Raw genomic sequence first — 6,776 nt, 5'->3', positions numbered from 1 at the left:
GTACTGCATGGAGCTGCATAAAGGGTAGTGACTCAAATGACAGCCTTTCTTGCTGCAGTTGGTCGCAGGGCTGCCTCTGCTACTCCTCCTGTGCCTCATGGACAACAAGTTATGCTCATGTCCAAGCTACAGAGAAGTGGAGCCAGTGCCAGGGAGAAGTAGTAGGGACCCATGGCGGTGGGGTCCTTATTGGGAACAGAGTCCTTGGTGCCATTAGGGGCAGACAGTGGAAGCAAACACATATGGCAATCCTGTGTCTGCCCTGTTTCTGGAGAGGCAGATGCAGAAAGCAGGTCAGAGGGAGCTTGACTCGACAGGAAGTTACAGGGGTTGAGGGTAGCCATTGCATATAATCAAACCTGTTACTGATTTCTTGGTATCTGGTGTCATTGTATATTTGTGTGTGTGTGTGTGTGTGCGTGTGTGTGTGTGTGTGTGTGTGTGTGTGTATCCCACATATATATATAATTTTTTTTTTTTTGAGACGGAGTTTCACTCTTGTTACCCAGGCTGGAGTGCAATGGCGCGATCTCGGCTCACCGCAACCTCCGCCTCCTGGGTTCAGGCAATTCTCCTGCCTCAGCCTCCTGAGTAGCTGTGATTACAGGCATGCGCCACCATGCCCAGCTAATTTTTTGTATTTTTAGTAGAGACGGGGTTTCACCATGTTGACCAGGATGGTCTCGATCTCTTGACCTCGTGATCCACCCGCCTCGGCCTCCCAAAGTGCTGGGATTACAGGCGTGGGCCACCGCGCCCGGCCAAGAAACCCTTTTTAAACTTTAACAGCCAGGGGTCAGAATTTCTCGAATCATATATTTGCATGTAGCACAGAAGATGCTCTTTTAATAAAAATCCGGAAATTGGTTGTGCACATTATGTAATAGAGAACAGTATCGGATTAAAGCAACAACGGTGACACGTAACCTTTGCCCAAAGCTTGGTAAATGTTGATGGTCACTGTGTACCTTCAGACGGCCTTGTACTCTAACAGAGAGACTGATTTCAAAACCGGGTGAAGAGAAGATGCCTGTGCCTGCCTGTGCCTGTATATTACTGTCAATGTCAATCAGGAAAGTGTGGGTTTGTTCCAGTTATTTTCTGGCTCCCTTTTACTTGCCATTTACTTCTGTCTCCTGCTCTGTTGTACTGCACAGAGCTACAGAAAGTGAGTGGGTATAACGACAGTCCCTCTTTTGCAGTTGGTCACACGGCTGCCCTGGTACTCATCCTGTGTCTCCTGTCCTCTCCCCTCCAAATCCCCCATGGCCCTCAGCTATCACCTCTGCTGATCCTGGTGGTTTCCCTGGTACCGTGAACTAAACTCTCATTCCTGAGGGGCCTGTACCCCTCGAGGCCACACCCTTCTCAGGTCAGGGTTCCTGCACTTGTCCATTCATTTCACAGGTAGACCTGGGAGTAACACGTGTCACCCAAACAGATCACCAGAGTCCACGCATGTTCCACCTGCCCTCCCTGCATACGAGCACCACCCCCTCCTGAGGATGGATCGGGGTCATTAATCCCTGCCAAGATGGCAACTGCTCCTGCCTGCTGGTCCAACCTGCCCAGTTATGGCTGTAGCTTGAAGGCTTGAAGTTCAATGGGACCCACTTGTGCTTCCACCCTTTGGTTCTTTTATTTTTATTTATTTGAGATGGGGTCTGGTTCTGTCACCAAGGCTGGAGGTGCAGTGCAGGGCTTGCTGCAGCATCCACCTCCCAGGCTCCACTGATCCTCCTGCCTCAGCCTCTGAAGTAGCTGGTGTACAGATATTTGTCACCATGAACAGGGTTCCACTACATTGCCTAGTCTGTTTCTTTTGTGCTTTGTTTTCAGACAGGGCTCCAGCTCTGTCACCTAGGCTGGAGTGGAATGGTGTGATCTCGCCTCACTGTGGCCTCCTGGGCTCAAGCCATCCTCCCAGCTGGGACTCCCAAAGTGCTGGGATTACACGCATGAGCCACTGCGTCTGGCCTGAAGACAGCCTTTAGAGAAAGAAGCAGGGGGGAGTTTTGCTGAGGACAGACAAGATTCCTGGAGTTTGGAAGGGGTGACAGATTGGGTCAGCAAAGGGAACAATTCCACTTATCATGTTGGGATGCAATTTATAGACACAAGGATGAGACCCAAAAGAGTCGGGAGAGATTTGTCATCATGGTTGCAAGGCAGCTGCTGGTGGCTGATCCTTAAAAGGACATACATACCTGGAATAGAGCCTGAAGACGCATCGGTAGCATGAAGTGCTACTTCATGCCCCGTATGTGACTAGCAGCCCTCCTGTGTATTTTATGGCACTCCTTTCTTTTTCTTCCTTTCTTTCTTTCTTAAAGACGGGAGAAAGATTCACCATCTTGGTCAGGCTGGTCTTGAACTCCCGACCTCAGGTGATCCGCCCACCTTGGCCTCCAAAGTGCTTGGATTACCGGCGTGAGCCACCACGCCCAGCCGCACTCCGTTATTTCTATCAACTACTCCACTTACTACCCTCCTGGGCAATCCTTTATCTCCGGCTCTGAAATCCCATCACTGAGGGCTGGGACCCTCATCAACACTTATCCCCTTTTCCCCACACTAGTCTGGTGCCTGGCGAGTTGAAGGCACTCGGTAAACCTCTGTGGAGGGAAGAAATGACGGATAGGCCGTGATGAGCACAACAGAGTCAATCAGAGAGGACGCAGTTATGGGCCAGGGGTGAAGGGGGAAGATCGGGCTTGGGGTGGGAGGACACCAAAGGGCAAGGGTGTCTGCCAGGTGCTCTGGGGGAAGATAGGTGTCAAGGCCGTCATTGCACATGTGCGCACAATGTTTGAACTCGAGTTCTGCTCCTGTGTGTTCCTCGATAAATAAACTGGCGGTGCCTCGGTTTTTCCTGGGCCAAAAAGAAAGTTTGTAGCTGGTACGTTGGTGCCTGCCTTAAAGTGCCAACTACTCCAGGGGCTGAAGTTTGGGAGGGGGTCCAGGCTGACGCCTGTAATCCCAGCACTTTAGGAGGCCCAGGCGGGTGGATCTCCTGAGGTCGGGAGTTCGAGACCAGCCTGGCCGACATGGTGAAACCCGATACCTCTACAAAGAATACACAAGTTAGCCAGCCGGGCGTGACTGTAATCCCAGCTACGAGGGGGGCTGAGGCAGGATAATCGCTTGAAGCTGGGAAGCAGAGGTTGCAGCGAGCCTAGATCGCATCTTTGCACTCCAGCCTGGGCGAGAAGAGCAGAAATCCATCTCAAAAAGAAGAAAGAAAAAAAAAGACTTTGGGCTTGAGCCCAGCCAGGGCAACACCACTGGCACACCATTTCCTTAGGCCAGTTCGTAACTTTCCAAACCCACTGTAATAAGCACTGAAGTTGAAAAGCCCAAAGGCCCTGTCCGTATGGCAGTATGCTTCCTACCAGTCACAGACCTCTATCATCAGCGAAGCGACGGGAAGAACCAGAGTCACCAGTTCCTCAAGACACTACGTTTATTCTGATCTTGCAAACGCGTTATGTCCCCCGAGGGGGGTGCACCGTTCCTGGAAGTACTGCAATACCAGGTCGATGCGTGGAGTGGACGGAGCAAGCTCCTATTCCATCTCCCTGCTCCAAAAATCCATTTAATATATTGTCCTCGGATAGAGGACGTATCAGATATTAAACTGATAAGAACAGATACTACACTTGATCTTAGCCAAAAGGCCGAGAAGCGATGCTGTCGCCTCCGTCCCCGCCGTCACCGTCCCACCATCATCCACATTGCAGTCGCGGTGAGAGCCCCAGCCTCGCTCCTTGCCTCATTCTCTTTGTCTCATCCACATCGCTGTTCACGCCATTACACACTCGGGCTCATTTTTTATTCTCCACGTTTTAAAAGAGAAATCTTATACCCTCGCTATTCCCGCGTTTCCGGGCTTTCCTTTCGAATTTGCATGCCCCGCCCTGTCCCCCAGGAGGCGTGATCACCTCGTTTGACTCCGCCCCCGGCCGCCTCCGCGTCAGGGGCCGGGGCTCCGCTGGGGGCGACTCCCTTGTTTGTGTCAATCCAGCCAAAAGACAGAACCGAAAGAGACCGGGGGCGCGAAGGCGAGATGGGTCTGTGGAAAAGACCTGTCGGCGGAGAGCGGGCCACGTTTTCCTGGACAAAGACGAGGTCGCAAGGCATCATCGTAAGAGGAGACCAGGCGGCGCTGGGTCTTTAGTTCGTCACCATCGGGTGGGGAGACCAGCCTCGTACCTGCTGGACGAGGGGCTCATTCCCCTCTGCCAGGCAGGAGGCTGACCATCAGATACCGGTTGTAGGGAGGCGGCGCGTGGACGGCGAGGGCCCGGCAAGGATTCTCCCCAGCGCCTGCGCCTCCCGTGGCATCTATGCACGGACCGTGTCCTGTGCCGTGTAGGGAAAGCTGCCTCTTTTCTTGGGACGCGAATTTCCTCTCACCTCCTCCTCCTCCTCCTCCTCCTCCTCCTCCTCCTCCTCCTCGCCTGGCTATTCCTGACGCAGGTTGTCAGGACTCCGCTTGGGTGTCACCCGTCCGGGAAGCCTCCCTTCATTAAGGGCCCTCCGCACTCCCCGCCTCCATATGTGACTGGCAGCCCTCCTACGTAGTTCATCGTACCCCGTTATTCCCATCAACTACTCCACTCACCACCCTTCTGGGCAGTCCTTTATCTCCCCTTCTGAAATCCCATCACTGAGGGCTGAGACCCTCATCAACACTTATCCCGGTTTCCCCGCGCTAGTCTGGTGCCTGGAGATTTGAAGACGCTCAATAAACTTTTGTGGAGCGAAGAAATGACGGAGGCTATTGGCCCTGGCAGGCGTGAAGGGGAAAGATCGGGCTCGGGGCGGCCGGGCACCAGAGGACTGGAGTGTCCGCCGGGTGCTCCGGGGGAAGACGGGCGTCAAGGCCCCCAGCAAAGCTGGGTAAGTCTCTCTGAGACACAGACTGCCGTCTGTAGCTTCTGCATTTACCTTTCCCGTCCTCCTTCCTAACACGACAGTGGAGTTGGGAGTTTATGTCTCTTTTATTTGATTTCAGAAGAGCAAGAAGGTATCATAGATCCGAGAGTGACACTCAGCTAGTCATGCTCCCCCTGCAGGATGCCTGTTGAACAAACAACCAGGTCAAAAAATATAAACTGTGCCCATCCCAATGCCAGCCTCGGGCTGAGGGGCTCTAATTCACTCAACAGCCTTAAGAGGTGGGCATTATTATTAGCCACAGCCAGGATTAGGGTGAGGCCAGTCCTCCAGGGCTGAATTTCAGAAGGTGTTTCTCCTGAACCCTTCAGTAATCAAAGTAAATAATAGTTCAATGCAATATATCTTATCGCAATTATTAGATAATCAAGACATTTATCTGGAGTGCTGAATCTTTTGGTGCTCCCTTACCTTTTTTTTTTTTTTTTTTTTTTCCATCTCAGCAAGGGTTTCCCTCATTTCACTTTATCCCAGTCTCCACCCTGTCATTGTCATCTCCATTCTATTATCCTGCAAAGTACAATATGGCAGACACCCATCTCAGCCTCCCACGTGAGCCACTGTGCCTGGCCCATGTATGTATGTATGTATGTATGTATGTATGTATGTATGTATCTATCTATCTATCTATCTATCCATCTTTCTTTTGAGATAAGGTTTCCCTCTGTTGTCCAGGTTGGAGTGCGGTGTTACAATCATGGCTCATTCACAGTACATCAAGATAAATGCCAAGCGGGTCCAAGATTTCAAAGTGAAAAAAATGGAACTATGAAAGTATATAAGGGCCAGGCACGGTGTTTCATGCCTGTAATTCCAGCACTTTTGGAGGCCAAGGTGGGCGGAGTGCTTGAGTCCAAGAGTTTGAGACCAGCTTAGGCAATATAGCATGCCCGTGTCTCTACAAATAAGTTTAAAAAAATAATAATAAATATTGTTAAAAAAAAAAAAAAAAAAAGTGGACCAAAAAGACGTATAGAGGAGGCTGGGGATGGCGGCTCATGCCTGCAATCCCAACACTTTGGGAGGGCAAGGTGGGAAGATCACCTGAGCCCAGCAATTCAAGACCAGCCTGAACAATATAGGGATACTATACAAAAATAATAGTAGTAACAATAACAATAAGTTAAAAATTAGCCAGGCATGGTGGTGTGTACCTGTGGTTCTAGCTACTCAGGCAGGCTGAGGCGGGAGCATCAGCTCAGCCCGGGAGGTTGAGACCAGCCTGAGCAACGTAGTGAGATACCATCACTGTTGAAAGGGAAAAAATGCAGTAAAATATGAAGCTTTTTTCTTTCTTCTTCCCTCTCTCTCCACTTGTCACAGTGTTTTTCTCTTTTTCTTTCTTTCTTTCTTTTTTTTTTTTTTTCATAAAATCATTATTTACAATAGCCAAGATGGTGTTTTTCACTTTCTATTTTATGTTGCACTCCTCGGGCACAGGATGCAGGTAGGAGAGTGCAGACTCTTGCAGGAGCCCGGAGGCCCTCCGTCTCACAACTTAGGATGGTCCCTGTGACCTCAAAACTCACTAGTGAAGGAGGAGGTCTGAGCTCCCAGTGGGGTAACCAGTCATCCCAGTTTGCTAGGGGATGAGGGGTTTCCTGGAATATGGGACTTTCAGAACTAAAACTGGCAAAGTCCCAGGCAATCAGGGGGAGTTGGCTACCCTAGACCTCTGAGCTGTACTAGACCTCAGAGTGGCCTCCAAATTTCGGGGGAAATGAGAACAACCATCCTGACAGTTCACAGGGGGCTTTCCCCAAGGGTGGCGCATGCTGAAAGGATGTGGTCGGGGGGGGGGGATGCAGCTGGTTTTC

The 6,776-nt window shown here is 50.9% G+C and overlaps 1 non-coding gene across 1 annotated transcript; it reads right to left on the bottom strand.

Annotated features, from left to right (window-relative positions):
• Positions 1–3,498: 3,498 nt before the first annotated feature.
• Positions 3,499–3,689, bottom strand: LOC135273272 (U2 spliceosomal RNA). The gene has a single exon (XR_010341065.1). It is a non-coding gene; the product is annotated as a U2 spliceosomal RNA (small nuclear RNA).
• Between the last annotated feature and the right edge of the window lie 3,087 nt (positions 3,690–6,776).

Source organism: Aotus nancymaae, unplaced genomic scaffold (assembly GCF_030222135.1).
Source record: "Aotus nancymaae isolate 86718 unplaced genomic scaffold, 86718_ANA_hifiasm-v0.15.2.pri h1tg000705c, whole genome shotgun sequence".
NCBI lineage: Eukaryota > Metazoa > Chordata > Mammalia > Primates > Aotidae > Aotus > Aotus nancymaae.
This window is presented reverse-complemented; position numbering and strand designations above follow the sequence as displayed.